The 20,565-nt window shown below is 37.8% G+C and overlaps 1 protein-coding gene across 1 annotated transcript in view; it reads right to left on the bottom strand.

Annotated features, from left to right (window-relative positions):
* tenm2b (teneurin transmembrane protein 2b) overlaps window positions 1-17,668 on the bottom strand; it is a 322,068-nt gene extending 304,400 nt beyond the window's left edge. Inside the window, exon 1 of the mRNA XM_047805881.1 lies at window positions 17,358-17,668. The gene's annotated coding sequence lies outside the window, so the exon portion shown is untranslated. The remainder of the gene's footprint in view (window positions 1-17,357) is intronic.
* Window positions 17,669-20,565: the final 2,897 nt, after the last annotated feature.

Raw genomic sequence — 20,565 nt, forward strand, 5'->3', positions numbered from 1 at the left:
TGCGCATATTAAACACGGGGGATTGAAGCGAGGAGGGACGGGTTTTTATCCCTGGCGCAGGCTCAATTTACCGAGCGATCAGGGATTAATGTCGTCCTCTGTCTATAAATCAGCATTTCTATCAGGCACCAGACCTCCTCGGCATGCTAATGGACGGCTATGAGAGCAGCTCGAGCGCCGAAAGGAACGAGTCCGCTGCAGTAATTAGAACCGTCCCCCCCCAACAGGTCAGAGAGAGAGTGAGAGAGAGAGAGAGAGAGAGAGAGAGAGAGAGAGAGAGAGAGAGACTTTGACTTTTGATGATCGTTCATTTAAACCCATTATTAGTTTGCTCTAGTAACATTTTGCATGTGAAAGCAAATAAATAAATAGATAGACAGACAGACAGACAGATAGACAGACAGACAGACAGACAGACAGACAGACAGACAGACAGAAAGATAGATAGATAGATAGATAGATAGATAGATAGATAGATAGATAGATAGATAGATAGATAGATAGATAGATAGATAGATAGATAGATAGATTTGTTAATTCATAGGAAAAAAATAAAAACATAAATAAAGATCACACCAAATACTATTTAAAAAAAAGTTCATTAAAAAAAACGCACGGGAACACAAAAGGTTTTTCATTTGATCTCTAGTTCATCGTCTAAAACAGAGCACAGAACATCTAAAACACAGCTTCCCCATAGCACCAAATCAGCTGGAATATTCCAAGATCATTCATGCTTTTATAAAACATAAAATCAACAAAAGTCCTTGCTTTCACCAGCCTCTGAAACACTGCCGTAGCATCATCATGCGTACTGCTGTAGATAGGCAGTTTTGCCTGGTAAAACTGATCAGCTAAGAGAGAGAGAGAGAGAGAGAGAGAGAGAGAGAGAGAGAGAGAGAGAGAGAGAGAGAGAGAGAGACTGAGATCTGTGAGACAGATTAGTTAAGTAGCGAGCTCTACAGACAGTGATGGATACAAACCAGTAACCAACAGGATCTCCACCAGTACAGAGCTGACAAGTGTATCTGAATATGAATTTTGTACAAATTAAAATTCTATACACAAATTAAATTTCTGTGTTTTATTTAATCCATTTATTTATTTATTTATTTATTTGTTTATTACCAATCTTAGTTTCTGATTTTTAGAATGTCTCATTTTTAGAATGTCACTTTAAAACACTGAAATTTATTTCAAGTAAAATTAAACTGTTGACTAAATATTTTAATTTAAACCTTCAATATTTAAAAGCTTAGAAAAAATACTATTTAACGATTTTTAAAAATCCGTAATCTCGAAAAAATGAAACAAATCTGAAATGAAATATTCCTGAATTGTTTAATTTTCTTTCTTTTGATTTTTTTTTTCCAAATAATATTTTAATCAGATTCTATGGAGACCAAAAACAGAGCACCTGAAGATTCCCAGGCAAAAAATGGACAGAAAGATTCAACAAATAAATTTTGTTTTTAAATTTTACTTGTGCATAGAATTCGAAGAAACAAAAATTCTCATTTTTATAGCTTCCAAACTTTTCAATTTATAAGAATAGAATGTTCTTTATCTTCAAACCTGTCATTTACATGTAAGCAAATGAGGCTTCATTTAAATAACCGAGTGAATTTGATATAAATAAAAAATATATATATATAGTCTTTGGATATGATTTGAGTTCAAATTCAACCGTATAAAAAAATTTAACATCAAACAAAATTGAACAACAATTACTCCTAACATCCTTTGAAACGAACGATCACGACAACAAAATACTTGTTAATAAATCTGAACATCTAACCAATAAACCTTGAGAGATTTTTCCATCTGAGTAAATGGATATAAACTGATTGAGGAAAAATATGGAGGTTTATCGAGTTTTTATTGTTTAATATTAATTTATATACAGAAATTTTATGGATTTTTTAGGAAACAAGCTTTTCGAAGATACACGAAGTGACGTGATCGGAGTTGGTGGCGGAGCTATAAGATAACGCCGTGGATGTGAATAAATGATGAACGAATAAATGTTACAGTTTAGAATGATACACGTTATAGGTGTTATTTTTATCTCTCAGGGAAGAAAAATTGCGACTACGTGATTTGGGCAGAATTCAGGCTGTAGTGATTCAAATTCCCCAAAGCGTGAGGGAAAAAAAAAAAAAAAGTCCATCACATCACCTAGAGACTGTGTGCCTCCAGCACAGTGCAGGTAGAATCAATCCTCAATTTATCCTCTTATACTGAATTACTGGAATAATTCCATTTCCCAACATCATATTTCATATCCACTGGAGAAGAAGAATCTTAGGGAGAAATTTCCCTCTCACAGCTTCATACTATTACGTGAATAATAGCCCTGGAGAAGCGGTCCGATGGAGATCCTGCTGGAGTGATCGGATTCCTCTCTAGTAATGAAAGAGTCAACCGCGTTAATGTCTCTGAAATTACACTCAGAAAATGGCTATTTAAATGTAGCACTTGGCCACAATAAAAACGAGCTTCTTTCTCCATTAGCTCGGCTGTATCCTGCATCAAGCGAAGATTACACACTCCTGATTTCATTAGAGTTCAGCCAACGTACAATTACACACTGGCTAGCTGTGATTGACTGCAGCCAATAGTGATTGGGAACGTTCAGGCCAGGATCTCGGAGATGAGCTATTGCGGGGAAATTACTCGCACGTTATGATTTCATAATCTGAAAATGCCTTCCAGAAGATTCTTCATGCTTGCATTTACTGCATCTGGGAGACGCTCTTATCCAGCCCGACTTACGTTTATCTCATTGAGTAACTCAGGGTTAAGGGCCTCGCTCGAGGGGCCACCAGTGGCAGCTTGGTGGATGTGGGATTTGAGCTCACTCACAACCTTCCAGCTATCACTTCCCAGGTGTCTCATTGACGCTGTTTTTTGTAGCATAACCGTCGTAACAAGTTTAATCGTGTTCTTTTCGATTGCATTCTGAAAACTGCAAACACCAAAGTGTTTTCCATTTGGGGAAAATGATATAAAATATATTTGGGTAGTTGACGTGACATGGCTTTTTCACTGTCACAGAAGATAAAACATAATTTATTTCACATTTTCATAATTTAGTATACTGTAAATGGTTCAACATTTTCTTGTTTTATATGAATTTGTTGTTTTATTACCCAAGTTATTGTTAGTTTTTTTAGAACTTTGAGCCAAATCTCAAAATTGTCCTATGGTGTGACGGTAGACAACATTATTTCATAAATAATACAATTTATAAATAAAGAAAATAATGTTTAAAAATCTTAATGAACACTCCTGGCATAATTGTGCAAGTGTCTATTTCACTAAGTGGCCATCACTTTTCATATACATACGTTTCTAAAAGTGTAGGAATTTCCTAAAGTTTGTCACAGAAAAAAATGTCCTTTGGTGTTATGCAAAAACCTAATTTTAATTTGGGCAATATCATGGACAACTACATTTAATTGAAAGACCCCACTCAAGGTCATGTGACTGAAGACCCCTATGAAGGCCATGAGAAGTGCACATGGTAAGTATTTCTCTCAGAATTGTTTAAATATTGAACTATGTTTTAAGACCACTGAAGTTGTTAAGTTTTTTTGTCCTTTGGTGTGACACCATTCATCTATTCATGGTGAAAATGATTCTAATTAGTACTTTCATGTAAAATAAATATCACTTTAAGAAAATAATGTTTTAATAATGTGAACAATTCTGTCTCAAGTATTTATTTTATGTCATTTAATATAATTTCTTAGTACTTTTTAAATGTCACACCATAGGACACATTTACAGTATTGTTGAGTGAAAAAGTGAAAAAAATATGTGAAGTCATTGACAAAATGAGTGACCAGTACTATTTTCTGAAACTGCAGTTTTCATACTCCACAAATATATATGTATTTATATGTATTTTTTCTTAAAAAGTTATGCTTTCCAAAAAAAGTACTTTTTCTTGGTCATTTGTCAACTACCCATTTGCATTTTGGGGAGGGAGTAGAAAGACAGGATCGATATCCGATTCGCCGAGACGCGTTTATGTGGCCTGATGTAAATGGAACAGTTTTAACAAATCGGATAGCTATCGGATCAGAGACAACACACGAAGTGACCAGGTGTAAAAAGGCCCATATATATTTCTGACTGACTACATATTTCTTTTTTCAGTGAAAACATTTTAAAAGACATACAGTAACGTGGAAAAAAAAACAACAACAACAAAAAAACGACTTTTTGTATTTCATTCTGTTAAGAATGTTAAAAGTTCTCACAGTTGAGAAGTCAAAATTTCCAGAAACTTCCAGACTGTTTAAAGAGACAGTGACCCTATTATGTGTAAACTGTTCAAACTCTGCAATTCTCACAAAGCTGGGACACAAAAACACGATAAAGGGCAAAGGTTTGATTCTTATTTTTAGTGTGTTGCGGGAACTGAACACTTTTGTATTAATAATTCACCTAACAAACTAATACAAATATAATGTACATTTATATCTACATCATTTGTTATTTAACAAAAAAAATATTATCTATAGCTATAAAGTTTTTGGATGTTTTTTATCCTACATACGAGGAAAAAACATCTATTATGAACAAATACTCCTCAGTATCCGGGATTAGCGCCATGTTTCTACAGAAACACTGAATACATTACAGTGTAATCCAGAGGAACACTTTTAAATGGGACATTAGCTGCGTGACATTTGTTCGATTCACTGACGTTGAAATTCGCTGTGCGATCACTACTATTCCACCGAGCCCTGTAGCCGCCCCGCAGAGAGACCTGAATACCAGCACACGTGGAAGTCGAGTCCGAGTGGGCTGGTAATGAATTATTATATTCTTTCGCCTCATTCTTTACATCTATAGCGATAGAAATGCATTTCAGTGAGGTCTCTGAAAATCTAAAAAAAAAAATCTTTCTATTCCATTGTACTCGATATACTAATAGCCTTAAAGTGTCGTAAGTGTGCTTGAAAAAAAAAAACCCTGTGAGAGAAGGATCGAGCAACGATACGTTGAAGAATGGTCAAGAAATCTGATTTCAAATAAGATCCGCGGTTAACTGTGTAGTTGGATTTTACGTTCTTTATCATAACCATTACTTAAGGGTGCACTTACTTTTTCACATTACTGTGACTCAAGATAAACCTGTAGACGATGGCCTTTTGACTCGTTCAAATTTGTGTGACTTAATAGTGACTTAGTGACATGGTGTGTACGTAGGTATTTGTTACACATCGATCTGTCTATGTAAACTTTTATCTGTTAACGTCATTTGTGATTGATTTATAGCTACCTGTAGCTACACTGTGGAATGTTATCGGAACATGCTCCTATTATCGCATAGATTAAAATAAACAAACTGTCTGTATCATTTTTCTCTCACTTAAAGTTACAGATAAGAAAAAAAAAGACAAAACATCAGCGCTAGCATCGAGACAATGCTACATAAACTCTGAGTTGGAGATTTCAACACATCAGTGAGAATTAATACGTACGAGAAACGCTAAGGTATTACAATGAGAGCATCGGTATGAATCTGAGATTCGAGTTAATACTGTTAGAGAAAGTGAAGTACACTTCCAGGTCATGCTGCATTTCCGACTCGCGCTGTACAGCACTTCAGGTTCACCCTCTATTTCCAGTTCAGGCTGCACTTCCTGTTCATACTACACTTCCTGTTAACCAATTTTTTCCAGTTCATGCTACACTTCCTGTTCACCCTTTATTTCCAGTTCATGTGCATTTCCAGTTCACGCTACACTTCCTGTTCACCCTTTATTTCCAGTTCACGCTACACTTCCTGTTCACCCTTTATTTCCAGTTCATGTGCATTTCCAGTTCACGCTACACTTCCTGTTCACCCTTTATTTCCAGTTCATGTGCATTTCCAGTTCACGCTACACTTCCTGTTCACCCTTTATTTCCAGTTCACGCTACACTTCCTGTTCACCCTTTATTTCCAGTTCATGCTGCATGTCCAGTTCACGCTACACTTCCTGTTCACCCTTTATTTACAGTTCATGCTGCATGTCCAGTTCACGCTACACTTCCTGTTCACCCTATATTTCCAGTTCACACTACACTTCCTGTTCACCCTATATTTCCAGTTCACACTACACTTCCTGTTCACCCTTTATTTCCAGTTCACACTACACTTCCTGTTCACCCTTTATTTCCAGTTCACGCTACACTTCCTGTTCACCCTTTATTTCCAGTTTACTCCACACTTCCTGTTCACCCTTTATTTCCAGTTTACTCCACACTTCTGGGTTCCACAGTATTTACAGACTTTCTCTCCCTGGTTCCTCACAAAGCTTAGTTAAGTGTTTTACTGCATTTTGCTGTGTTTCCACTGATTCTCTGCTTCTTTGTCCATGACCATTGTTCTGTTTTTCGACTTTCTCTTTTTCGACTGTTTTTTTTGGTTTGTTTGCACACTGACTATCTGTTCTGGTTACTGACCTCTCCCCTGTTTCCTGTACCTCTTTTAGCCTTCGTATTTATTATTAAATCTCTCCTTATGGGTTCTATGCCGTCGGTTCCTGACTCTTCCTTACATCTTGTAATTAAAGATCATTTTCTGTATCAAAAAAAAAAATCTTATGTGTCTTCTTTTATTACACAGATTTGCTAACAGGTACTTTTAAGACCCGGTAAAAATCCTAATTTGCATTTTCACCATCTCTGGGTTGCAATTCTAGGTACTTGTGCGCGTTTTTTTCTCTCATCTCGTGACTTTTATCGTGTAACCTCCAAACAATTAAAGAAGAAGAAAAAAAAACCATGTTTGTTATTAAAAAAGAAAAGACCAGACGGATAAAAAGGTGAGGTCGTGTTTGTGGAACAGCTGAGGAGACCCAGGACGATTGCTGTGCATAATAAGAGAATTCTGGGCTTCTTTGCAGTTCCGACCCTGAAGCATTTAGAGAACAAGGGAAAAAAAATCTCACAGGCGTGAATCTCCTCTTCCTCCTCCTCCCTTCTGTTTTATAGTTTTTTAATATTTTAGTGGCAGCATCGATATCGTGCCAGGAAACCTCACCCCAAACACCAGCTGGCCGTCTGACCCCCTAGTGGAAAAACAGGATTTTTAATTAAAACTTGTACCTCACTACTTTTAATGTGGAAGAAAATCGTTTAGTAAAAAATTCCAATCGAAACAGAGGACACGCGAGACATGAAACGAGAGTTGGAATTTTGAATAAAAAAATTTAAGAAATAAATAAATAAAAGGAACGAGAAGTCAGAATCATGCCTAAATCTTTACTTTTTCCTGCATGTCAATTTCTCTCCCTTGCTCTCTCTCTCTCTCTCTCTCTCTCTCTCTGCAAAATAAGTCCTGAGCGTGGAGATGAGCACTCCTGCGGCAGCAAATGCACTTTTACTTACTGGTGATTCAACACTACCCATCCATTTCCCCAAACAGCCGAGCACCTTGAGTGTGTCCATCTGTGAGCACATATGGAAGTGTGCTATTCCGTCTCTCTCTCTCTCTTTTTTTCTTCATGCCAGCCACTTTACGTTTGATAGCTCGCCAGTTGACAGAGTGCTCGTCCGCTAAGGAATCCATAGAAAACGCGACGGAGGTGCGAATGAACAGGCCCATGTACAAACGTGGAGGGGGGAAAAAACTACGTAAACAAGTAGCACATTTAAATAGACATGAACATACATGAGTACACTCTGTTCACAGGCTATGAAGCAGGGTAGTGGCTTGGTAAATTGCTTTGGAAATGAGCTGCGCTTCATGGGCTGAGCTTTGTCGAGCCTCTAGCACTTTCCTCAAGCTGCTGATGACTAGACAGCTACGAGAAGCTGTTAACATCCTGTGGAACTGTGCAGGGCATTAAAGTAAAAAAAAAAGAGAGAAAAAAAAAGAAAAAGGAAAGCCACCACTTTTCCATTACAGGTTTGGGTTAAAGTGAGCCGGAACAATCCGGAACAGGATTCCAGCACCCTCAGAAAATTGCAGGGGGTAAAAACTTTTTGGGCTTTTACCTGCAGTGTGACCGACAGCAGGAAGCTCTAGATTGCATGTGTGTGTGTGTGTGTGTGTGTGTGTGTGTGTGTGTGCGTTGAGATTTTGTTGTGAGCTTTATGTGTTGGTTTCATATCTCGGTCCATTGATCAGGAACAAGTGACCATGGTGACCTTGTGGGGACATTTGTCTGGTCCACACAAGGACAACTTTGTTGTTGTTGTTCGTCTGTTAGTTTGTTGTTGTTAGCAGGTTGTCTGTTCATCCATCCCTCCGATTTTTGCACAATATCTCAATAACAAAATGAACTGATTTGATTTGATTGATCAAAGTCACATTAAGGTCAAATGCCGGACGTTTTTTCTTCCTTTCTGTCTAATGTATATTTTCATTTCAAGGGCGTTGTGTCTGTTTTTAAGAGTTCTTCTTAACTGCAGCTTCTATTTACTAAGACAAGGAATCAGCAGTCCATCCAACTAGGGGTGGGCGTTATGACCAAAAATCTGCTTCATGGAATAAGTTATTTTATTTCACGGTAGCGGTATATATCACGGAATAATAATTTTTCAGGTAAATCAACAAAAGGAACGTGCTTAATATATTAAATACCACTTTAACAATTTAAAAATAAAGAATAGGCTTTCTCGTCTTATTTTATTAATTTTTCTTTTATTTAGCATTAGTAGTGAAACACGTCCATACCACTGATGTCGCGCCTCGTTTCACAACAAGATCCTCCTCCTGCTCGGGATTGGTTTGTGGGATTTCTTTATCAGCATGCATGTCTTTCTCCGTGATTTTCTTCTTATCTACGCTTATGTGCCGCTTCTCAATCGTTCTCAGATTCAGGCGTGCTACACGTGAGGTTAACCACACCCACTAATTTAAATTTCACGGTATGCACGGAATAGAAAAACCTGTAACGGTAGACATTTTATTCTACGGAAACAGAAAATACCGTCATACCGCCCAGCCCTACTTCCAACCAATCAGGAATAGTACAGGGGGCATGTGGTAGCCTAGTGGTTAAGGTGTTAGGCTACCAATCAGAAGTTTGTGAGTTCGATTCCTACGTCCACCGAGCGCCTGAGCAAGACCCTTATCCCTCAATTGCTCAGTTGTATAAAAATGAGATAAAAAAAATGTAAGTCGCTCTGGATATAAGAGCGTCTGCTAAATGCTGTAAAAGAAAAGGGGCGTGTCTATTTCCCAATCCAGGGGCGTGTCTATTTCCCCATTTGTTCAGAAAGCTTTGAATGGAGTCTGCATTTGTTTATTTTATGTTGTTTTTTAAAGAGGGGGGGTGCAAACTGCCTGAAGTACCTGCATTTGCCTTTATTTTGAATTTCAAAACAAGCTGCCAAAGTAGTTGACTAGGAACAAGAAAAAACTGACTAGCTGCATGAAGAGTAAAATGTACAAACATACAATGAGCTCAAAGGTTCACTTTCATTAACAGATAAAAACTCTTCTGTAAGGGACGTCATTCTGCGTTTGTTTATTAAATGACGTACAGTAACAGTTGTGAGGTGATCGGGGGGGACGACGACCTATGGCTGTATTCCAGTAAAGAAAATGGATGAATGTTGCAATGAAATGAAAATTGTTTCCTTGTCATTATTGAAAATTGTTGTTATTATTATTGTTGTTGTTTTTTTTAAAATAAACTCAGACATCTCTACATTAAGAAAACTCATATGCGACAGTTTTCTGTGCTTCATGTTTATTGACCGAGTTCGATGATACGTGAAAGAATCGATGTTTTTTTTTAATGTACAGCTGTCTAAGATTACTTAAAAAACAACAACAACAATTTTGGTTGTAAAAAAAAAAAAAAAAAAACTTTTGTGCGCTAGCGTCTACCGGCACTGGCCGACTCTAGACATCTGAGTCACTGACTGACTTGCAAACTGACTTGCTAACTTGCAAAGATCCTGAAAAACTTCAACTAGCTGTTATTTTCCCTGTTTGTTTTATGTATATTAAAAAAAACCCTGAACTGAATCAGTGTTAATGTATTCATTGTTAAAAACTGTAAAATGTAATGTAAATGAAAACTCTACTTGTGAGTAAAGTTCGTTTTTACGCATGTGAAGGTTAAGGTCAATCTCAACATCACCGTTTCGTTCAAAGTCAAAAGTCAGACACACCTAGTTAGTATTTCAGTCATTAATACAGATCTTAATGTGGCAGGTCAAATGATATGTAATTTATATATATATATATATATATATATATATATATATATATATATATATACACACATATAAATCATTACTTTAATTTCTGTTGGAAAAATAAGGGTGAAATTGAGAATGAAACAAAAAATGTAGAAAAAAAATCAAAGTGATAAAAGACTTTTGTTGAAATATTCAGGCTTTTCATTACTCATCTTAAAAAGGAGAAAATCAATGTCCCTTTCTGTAGTCGTTTTGAACCTGTAGGCTACATGGGCTTGATAATTGATTGTGCACTTTTATTAATTTAGACTTTGTTCCTCAAAGGCAAAGCTCCATGCCTGTGAAGATGAGGCCCTTCTATTAAACAGGATATTTAATGAGGCTTCTTAGGAAGTGCGAATCTACCAATCGTCATCCAGCGCAATTGTGCTACTTAAACTAGCTACGTTTACTAACAAAATAGTTATACGCCGGAGGTTTGTTTACGTCAGAAAGAACGTTTTAGAGAATAAAATGTATAAATTACAATTGAATATTTTGAGGGTATTTTATTTGAAATTGTTTGATTTCATTTGAAATTGAAATTTAATTTTATTTGAAATTGTTTGCTAACTAGAAAGTCAGACAGACAGACAGACAGACAGACAGATAGATAGATAGATAGATAGATAGATAGATAGATAGATAGATAGATAGATAGATAGATACTTATTGATACCCCCCATCCTGGGAGGAACATCAGACCCCAAAAATGATACCATAGGACTCACTATAACCTTTGACTGTATAACATCACAGCAGGATCTTCCAGTTTCCATACTATGTAAATAGATAAGATTGAAAATACACCCTTTCCAGAACAAAAAGAACAGTCAGCAATTAAAGGAAGCAGAACTGTCTTAAGCCTAGTATAAGACAGGTTATCGTATAATGAAGAAATATTTCACAAAGACAAACTTTAAGTAGGCTAAGATATAACGTAACGTAATGCTAGCATAACAGGATTATTGTTTCTTTCCATTCTAGTGGCTAGACGTTGGTGCTTGGTGACTGAGTTATGATTCAAGTTTGCACACAACTTGCTGTAAAATGAAAACCCAGCCACTCCTCTAAAATAAATTAAGAACTTTGTTTAAAAAAGAAAGAACAAGTTGTAGAGGAATGTGACGTTCAATATGTTGAAAAAGTGATGCATAAAGATGCACGTGAGCAATACTAATAACTATGGAATAACTACATTCATTCAGTCATCTTCTACCGCTTATCCAAACTTCTCGGGTCACGGGGAGCCTGTGCCTATCTCAGGTGTAATCGGGCATCAAGGCAGGATACGTCCTGGACGGAGTGCCAACCCATCGCAGGGCACACACACACACACTCTCATTCACTCACACACTACGGACAATTTTCCAGAGATGCCAATCAACCTACCATGGATGTCTTTGGACTGGGGGAGGAAACCGGAGTACCCGGAGGAAACCCCCGAGGCACGGGGAGAACATGCAAACTCCACACACACAAGGCGGAGGCGGGAATCAAACCCCAAACCCTGAAGGTGTGAGGCGAACGTGCTAACCACTAAGCCACCGTGCCCTCCGGGAATAACTACAGTACATATTACATAATTATGAAATCATCAGAGATTTGAGTTACATAATAAACCAATACTGACAATTATTTAGCTAGCAGTCTGGGTAGAAACTGTCATTTTGCTCAAATTGTCTTTGGAAAAAAAAAACAAAAGAAAAAACGGCTATGCTTAAAAACTGCTATGAAATTCCACCTTCCTACTGATCTTTAGCTAACAATTCGCTTTTCTGTGACGACGTTCAGATGTTTTATTCAGAATTTAAATTGTGATTAAAACTTTAAAAGTAAAGTCAGCTAATTAAAATCAACGTATTATAATTTCCAATGCATGTGTGTGTGTGTGTTAATAGGGATTAGCTTCCTGCATTTGTATTAGCTACTTTACTTTTGAACTCTGCAAATGGTGCAATCACGTCCATGTGTGTTCAATCATTACTGTATAATTTCCTGTTAATTGCCTATTAGGGTTAGTCTAAAAATGCCAAATGAGCTTCCAGCTCCAGCAACTGTTTTACCAAGTAATGATTTATACCTGAATCATAATAGAAAACCTTCGTTAGATTCGTGACAGAAATTCCCTCTGTATTCATTTACCTAGACTGATAGAGAAAAAAAGCGGTTATACATCTTTGTCGTCGTCTCTGTGAAAATATCCGCCGCACCGCTCGAGTGATAATAATAATAAGCACTACGCTACATGCTCGACGTACCCCGACCCTTTACTTTGTATGCAGCGGTTGTACGGAGGCCGTTTCACAAAGTCTATATCAGTTAATCCTTTAATGTGCCGAGCTTAGGGACTAGCTGTCCGTATCTACGATGCGAGGACTACGTGAGGACGTAGCGTAACGTCACGTTCTTGTTCCTCTGTAGAAGTCTGTGCACATGTCGCCTGTGCGCGTGGTAATTTGCTGTAAGCTGTCGTGTTAATAGGGTGGTAATGGGAGCTTCCCAGGTGAGCCTGTGATGACAGCTTGCATATGGTTTGTGCTGATGACACACAGCGCAGTGGAGAGGAAAAGCTCACCGGCTCAAAAGTTGAGCAGGGATTACGGCCGTAAATATTTCATGCTCTCATTTCAACCTCTGGCTTGCTCATTAGGGATAAATAGGAATAAATACAAATATATTTAAAGGTTAGTCTAATATTAATAATTCGACTTTTTGTACTATATTTCTTATGTTCTTATGTCCCTTGTTAAAAGCGCTATACAAACAAAATTGAATTGAATTGTACTGAATTGAATTAAAATAGCCTAAAAATTTTTACATGGATTTTCTGACATATTTAATACAATATTGATAAATAAATAAAAATTCTTCGATAACAATTCGAACATAAACTAGTCATAATTGATATTAATATTAAATTAGGTGTACATATATTTTCGCACAAGACATTCGCAGCATTGTTAAGACCGTTTTAATAAAAATAAAAATAAAAATAAAAATAAAAAATATTCAAAAATAAATGACTAATACAAGTAAAGCTAGGTTCTACAATTTTATCGCTCCAAGTCTTCAGGCTCTGTACTGTGAAGTCTCCAGTAGTGTCATGATGTCTTGAACATTTCCCTGCCTAAACACTAGGGGGCATCCCTACAGGGGTTTGTTTATTGTTCTCCGGTGTGTTTGCCCCTTCCAATCCTGGTCCCGTTCCTGCCTCTGCACACCTGTCCCTCATGTCTTACTAATTACCCTCCCTGTGTATACCTGTTGTCTTTCGTCTGTTTTTTGCTGAGTCCTCGATCTTATGCAGCGTTTATTTCGCGTGTTCTCCGTTTTATGTTTTTTGGTTTCCTTGTATATTGTTTTGTATTTTAGTCACTCAGTTTTTTCCCCTAGTGTTTTCCTGCATCTCTGGATCTGGATTTCTGTTTCCACGGAGGCTCCCGTTTTTGACAAGTAGTGGTAGTCGCTTTCTACAGGTTGCCATAGTAATAACATTTGGTTTTTGGCATTTATACTATATATAAACCTCACCAGTGTAAATATATCTGAACTTCACTAGCATTAGCTGCTCCGTCACCACGTATGCGCAGAAACCTTTCTCGACTTTGACACGTCGCTGATGTCGACACGCCCACATCTATATATACGCCGACGCTCGCTGTTGCTCATGCCCTCGCTGAAGATAAATAATCTCTGGTTTCTTTGTCGCTGTATTTCCTGTACCTCGCGCGACAGGAAAAAAATATGTAGAACACCCCAAAAAAAAAAAAAAATAAAGTTTATTTTCAGCACCACTGTGTGACATAGCTGAGGAAACCACATCTGTCTGAAAAACTGCCTTCTGGTCCAGAACTTGTTTGTGTTTAGGGTGTCCTGTCAATCATTTCACAATCACTACCCGACGCTCCTTCACTCCACCTACAGCTCTTCCCTCTTATCTCTTGTTTCCATGGACTCCTGCAACATTGTGGAAGGAATCGCATATCGCAGACACAACTTTACATGATTCTGGGGAAGGAGAAAGGAGTCGGGAAAAAAAAAAAAAAAAAAGGCAGAACCCTAGCACACTAGCATACGGAGTGATAGTGTCACTCACAATAGCTAAAGCATGACACGAAGCAGCAGCACGCTCGATGGAGCATGAGCGATAAAAACCAAAGCACCAACTCCTTTCTTTTTTTATACTAGAAGGGTGAAACGGATATATTCATTTTATTACTTGTGTCGATTTATTTTAATTTGAATTTGTTTTTTTTTAAATATGTATATAATAATAATAATTAATTATTAATTTATAATAATAATAATTATTATTATTATTATTATTGTTATATTTATTTATTTGTTTGTTTGTTTTTATTATCCATTATCATAAGAACCATAAAAAAATCACACAGAGAAAATCACAGTAGCTTCTTATTAAATTTCATGGGATGAACATAATTGTTTTTTGATGTAGTGCTAAAATCTGTGTGTTACAGGTTTATTTTTATAAAACAAGCATTGATTATAAAATGTAGAATATATTATATATTCTTTCTGCAACTTATATTGCACTGTTCCTTGTTTTTGTGCAAAAACTGAACTCTGTTCCAATCGAAAACAATGTTCTTGAAATGAATGGCCTTAGATCAGGTAAACTCACCATGTTACCTCCTATTTTAGGTATCAGAATGACCAGGATGTGGTCTGTTTATTGGTGTTGCTTTTTTTTTTCCTTAGTAATTGATTATTGGCTGATTCCCACCCGTCGGTGATCATGCAACGGCTACCAACCCAGGAGCTTGAAGACTCACGTGTGCTTTCTCTGAGACACGTGAGAAAGCCAGCTAAGTGTATCAGTGTGAACTGCTGCTCATGCTATCCTCCCCCTTCCTCGTGTAAGAGCTCACAGACGCTCATGGCAGGCGAGTGTCGCTGTGATTGAAGGGAAGATAGCTGGAGAGAGAGAGAGAGAGAGAGAGAGAGAGAGAGAGAGAGAGAGAGAGAGAGAGAGTACACCATCCCTCCCTCCCACCCTGACACCACAGCCACTTTGGCGCTCTTTTGGACCCCGTGATTGAGGCAGCATCGTCGGGATTCGAACTCGCGTTCTCTGAGCAAACGTACTGGAATAACAATGTGTCCTAAAAAAGCAAATCGTTCAAAAACTAAACAATGTTGATTTGCAAAGATAAAGAAGCACAAGCTCATAATTATGCATCAGTTCAATAAATACTACTACTAATAATAATAATATTAAAAATGGGAGTATGGTGTAAGGATTTTGTGCACATAAAGATGGATAGAGTTGGACCACTGAGCTGCAGATTGGGAGGAATCCGTCTCGACCCCTCCCGTCTCTTTCCCAGCAAAAGTACAAGCCGTGAATCGATCCTGGGTGACGACTTTAGTATATGAGCCAAGTGAGATAACGCCCTTAGTCTTGAAGCACTTCTATACAGTACGTGTCTTGTGTAAGCGTTCAGACCGGATCAATTAGACTCATAATATGTCTCTTAAGACTTAAAAAAAAAAGTCAATTACGGAAGAAAAGAAATTGTGAACTGAAAGATATTCGGTGCAAGTAAGTGTATTTATCTAGACGCTAAATATGAGTGACCCAAAAGAAGACTTAATACTTTTGAAATTTGTTAAATTTCTAAAATTCTGTGGACACAAAACCAAATGTCCCACAAAAATAACGTGAAAAAGCTGCAAAAGCATCGCTGTGTTCTGTTTCAACGAAGCACTCCAGACTCGGTGCAGAGGACAACTGGCAGAGGCTAGTGTTTCCCGAAAGCGGCATCTGGCATGATGGATGACTAAATGCAGATGATGGATGACCAGGTCATTCAGGCCGGGTAAAGCCATTAGTAAAGCTTTTACTGAGATGTCCGGCCACCAAGATCGACTTTCCTCTGACTTCAAGTGCAGAGTGTAAATGAGCAGGCTGTTTTCACAACTCCACGTGCACTTATCCATGTGTCTCAGTTTGCATGGTGCTCCTAAACAGCCTTATTACACTGCATCACGTTTAGACGGATAATGCATAAGAACGGAAAAGGTTTTATATATATAGCTGGACGGCTCTCCTGATTTTCTTTTTCCTTGCACGGAGGATTTAAAGTTAAATACCTTCCAGTTCCATTCGTTATAACTCTCCGACAACTCGATCTCCTGTAGCTGTACAAATTTAAGAAATAAGAAAGTATGAAATGTATAAATAGCTAATGATGTTATATGTAAATGATGTGAATGAAAATCAGTAATAATGTAAGCGACGAGGAATATGATGATCTACTGAGTGAAGAAAGACAACACTGAATGTCAAGAGGCACAAACCTGTGGGAAAGGAGTCTCAAAGTTGTGTTGATTCACACACACACACACACACACACACACACACACATCCACACACACGTACACACACCTCAGCATCCCAGGGTTTAAGAGTTGAGCATTGATGTGATTTCCCTCCACACACACACACACACACACACACACACACACACACACACACACACACACACACACACACATCTCAGCATTCCAGTGTTTAAGAGTTGAGCATTGATGTGATTTCCCTCCACAGACACACACACACACACACACACACACACACACACACACACACACACACACAGTTCAGAAACCTAGGAATCAAAGCAAACAATACTGTACATTTGATGCACAAAATGGTGGTAACGAGTTTAAAAGTCGACCATTGATACTATTCACCTGCTCACACACACACACACACACACACACACACACACACACACACACACACCGTGGTCATGTGTGTAGATATGCACTCGCTAAATAACGCGAACAAAATCGGGTAAACGACTTTAAAAGTCGAGCATTGATGCTATTCTCTCTCTCTCTCTCTCTCACACACACACACACACACACACACGCACACACACACGCACACAAACACGCGCACACACACACACACACACACACACACACACACACACACACACACACACACACACTGCAGTGTCCGAGTTACAGTGTTACCAGTCCGTGTGTTACTACACTATATCCGAAGCATGAATGCTCTCTGTTACAAACACTCCTTCATCCTTAACAACGTTCTCTCTCTCTCTCTCTCTCTCTCTCTCTCTCTCTCTCTCTCTCTCTCTCTCTCTCTCCACATGTCCTACCTGTACAGATGTCGTGTCTCAGTCTCTCATCTCATCTCTCCCACCTCACACTGACTGAACTTTGAGTCCGCGCGCGAGCCGCACTGCTCTTTCTTTTCTTTCTTTTCTATCTGTTTTTTTCTCTCTCTCGCGCGCGCGCGCGCAGCTCGTGGATGGCTCGCGCACCTCAGCTTCACGTCAGTCACACAGCTGCTCTTCATCACACGTTATTATCATATTGTTAATAACTATTATTGGTAACAACAAACAACAACAAACGTCGTATTCCAGCTTCCAGCTCGGATCTCCTCAGGGGTGTGTGTAGTGTTGAGCGTGTAGGCTTGTGTAAAGGTTAAAACAACAGGAAGTACACGTCGAGTGTGTGTGTGTGTGTGTGTGTGTGTGTGTGTGTGTGTGTGTGTGTGTGTGTGTGTGTGTGTGTGTGTGCGCGTGCGTGTGTGCGTGTGTGTGTGTGTGTATGTGCGCGCGCGCGCGAGCTTCTCTGTAATTACTACACAGCGCACGCGCCCGTTCAGAGAGACGCACTAAATAGCCAACACCAGGCATCATAACATAACTGTTTAACCACAGAAACACTCTTTAAACTTAAACTTGCTTTCTCGTTTATAGAAACAACAAAAACATTGAAAATGAAAATGCAAAACAGCGTTCTGTTTGCTGTGCATCATGTTTAGTTATTATTTATATGAATATAGAAGGCATGAAACGATTACTTAAATATATGCTTGTGTGTACATATGCATGTATATATGCTTGCAAATATGCATGTACTTTGTTTAATATCCATATACATAATGAAGGTCATTCGTGGATATTCTGGATGGAATATATATATATATATATATATATATATATATATATATATATATATATATATATATATATATATATATATATATATATTTACAATGAAACATGTAAGTAATTGTTATTATTTGTAACTTGAAATGTGTTATATGACTCTTCTCATATATAAAAAATAAAATAGAGAACAACAACAACAAATACTATTACTTATACTACTCCTGATTACTTATACTACTACTACTACTACTACTACAAGTACAATTACTACCTGTACTACTATGGCTGTTACTTTTGTTGCAACTATTAATATTCAATATTATATTAATATTATATATTAATTATAATAATATTATATTAATATTGTAATATTAATATTTTTCTAATTCTACTACTAATACTGCTACTGCTACTACTACCTGTACATCTACTACTACTACTACTACTACTAATAATAATAATAATAATAATAATAATAATAATAATAACCATAATAATAATCATAACACTAATAATAATCATAACAATAATAATAATCATAATAATAATCATAACGATAATAATAGTATCTTTCTCAAGCCCAATGTTACAATGAACAAATATTCACTAATTAACTGAAACCCCAAAAATAATAAAACTGAAAGTAAAGAAACAAAAAATCCTGGAGAAATTAGAAAAAAAGGTTGTTAACTTAGCCTACAGTAGGATGTGCCAAAGATTTAAGGCACCAAGACACTACATTTCATACCCCTCTATAAAAGGAGTCCACTAGGAGTGCAGTGCTAGAGGAAGTGTACATACGGAGGTGTAGAGCTTGAGGAGCCCTGAAAGATAAAACAAAGCTAGGTAAACACTCTTAAGTCGGAAACAGGGTGTAGGCAGTGCTTGGAACCAAACTTGTGCCAGTGTATACAGTACTTTCAGAAGAAAAATATGTCCATAAAGTTCAGTAGTATTTTATAGTAAACAGCGTGGTTTCCTAATGTAGATGGGGTCTGGGGTGGTCAGGCTAGCTGACTGTCTAATGATTCATTCTTACAGTAAAGCTCTAGCTGGGATCTTTCTGGGGAAAAAAAGGGAATTTTAATAATTATGATGAACAGTTAGAAAAGCAAGTTTCATTAAAATAGGATAAAATATTCTCACACACTCTCTCTCTCTCACTCACTCACTCACTCACTCACTCAATCATTTTCTACCGCTTATCCAAACTTCTCAGGTCACGGGGAGTCTGTACCTATCTCAGGCGTCATCGGGCATCAAGGCAGGATACACCCTGGACAGAGTGCCAACCCATCACAGGGCACACACACATTCTCATTCACTCACACACTCACACACTACGGACGATTTTACAGAGATGCCAATCAACCTACCATGCATGTCTTTGGAAACCGGAGAACCCGGAGGAAACCCCCGAGGCACGGAGAGAACATGCAAACTCCACACACAGAAGGCGGAGGTGGGAATCGAACCCCGACCCTGGAGGTGTGAGGAGAACGTACTAACCACTAAGCCAGTATTAATACAGTAAAACAGTTTTCTCTATTAGAGCTAATGTACTTTGTGGAGAAGACAAAGACAAACAAGATAAACAGTTGAAGATATTTTGCTTATAAAGACATTTTGATGATTGAACCTGACCCAAGTTACAACCTTTCATCAGAAAATCTGAGTTTTGTTGCGATAAGTAAAAACGTCCTCACACTCGGCTCTACTAATAAGCTGGTCCAAAGTTTTGAAATTCCCAAACTGTTGGTCTGATTCAAAGTTTCCCTTGTATTGTGTACACACAAATGAGCAAAAGAACACAAGCAGCAAAGTAATAAGCAGTCCGTGATTGCGTTAGGATGAAAATCCGCCGAGCGAACCTTCTCTTATAGACGGTCGTGCTCTATTTAGTGGAGAAAAAATAATTTGACTCAATATACCTGTGTCATGCAGACGCATTTCTCTACAGCCCTGTTGGAAAAAAGAATGTGCACCTCTTTTGATAATGACAGATTGCATTCATTTTGTTTTGCCAGCAAAAGAGTCCCCTCCAGAGAAACACAGATAATAGAAATAGGGTCCAGAGATTGGAGAGGCGACACATGAGAACAAATACGCCGCTGACCTAATAGAATTACTGCTGATGAGAAATAATACTGCAGCTGAGAAATATTGATTCTGATCGTATATAAAAATAAAGCCGTGTTTTAGAGCGCTGCTTGCCCTTTGCCATCTTCGTCATCCAAATAATTGAATAATAATTGAATCATCCTTACATATTACGTGTTGTGTCCGGGGTCTGATAACGAGACTTCGTTAGACTCAGAAGGTATGCTGGTGTTGCCGTGAGAACGAATAGATATTCATGAGAGTGAAGCTCTTTGACCTGGAACTCGCCTTTATTTCGAAGGAA

The sequence above is a fragment of the Tachysurus fulvidraco genome, chromosome 21 (genome assembly GCF_022655615.1).
Source record: "Tachysurus fulvidraco isolate hzauxx_2018 chromosome 21, HZAU_PFXX_2.0, whole genome shotgun sequence".
In the NCBI taxonomy this organism is placed as follows: domain Eukaryota; kingdom Metazoa; phylum Chordata; class Actinopteri; order Siluriformes; family Bagridae; genus Tachysurus; species Tachysurus fulvidraco.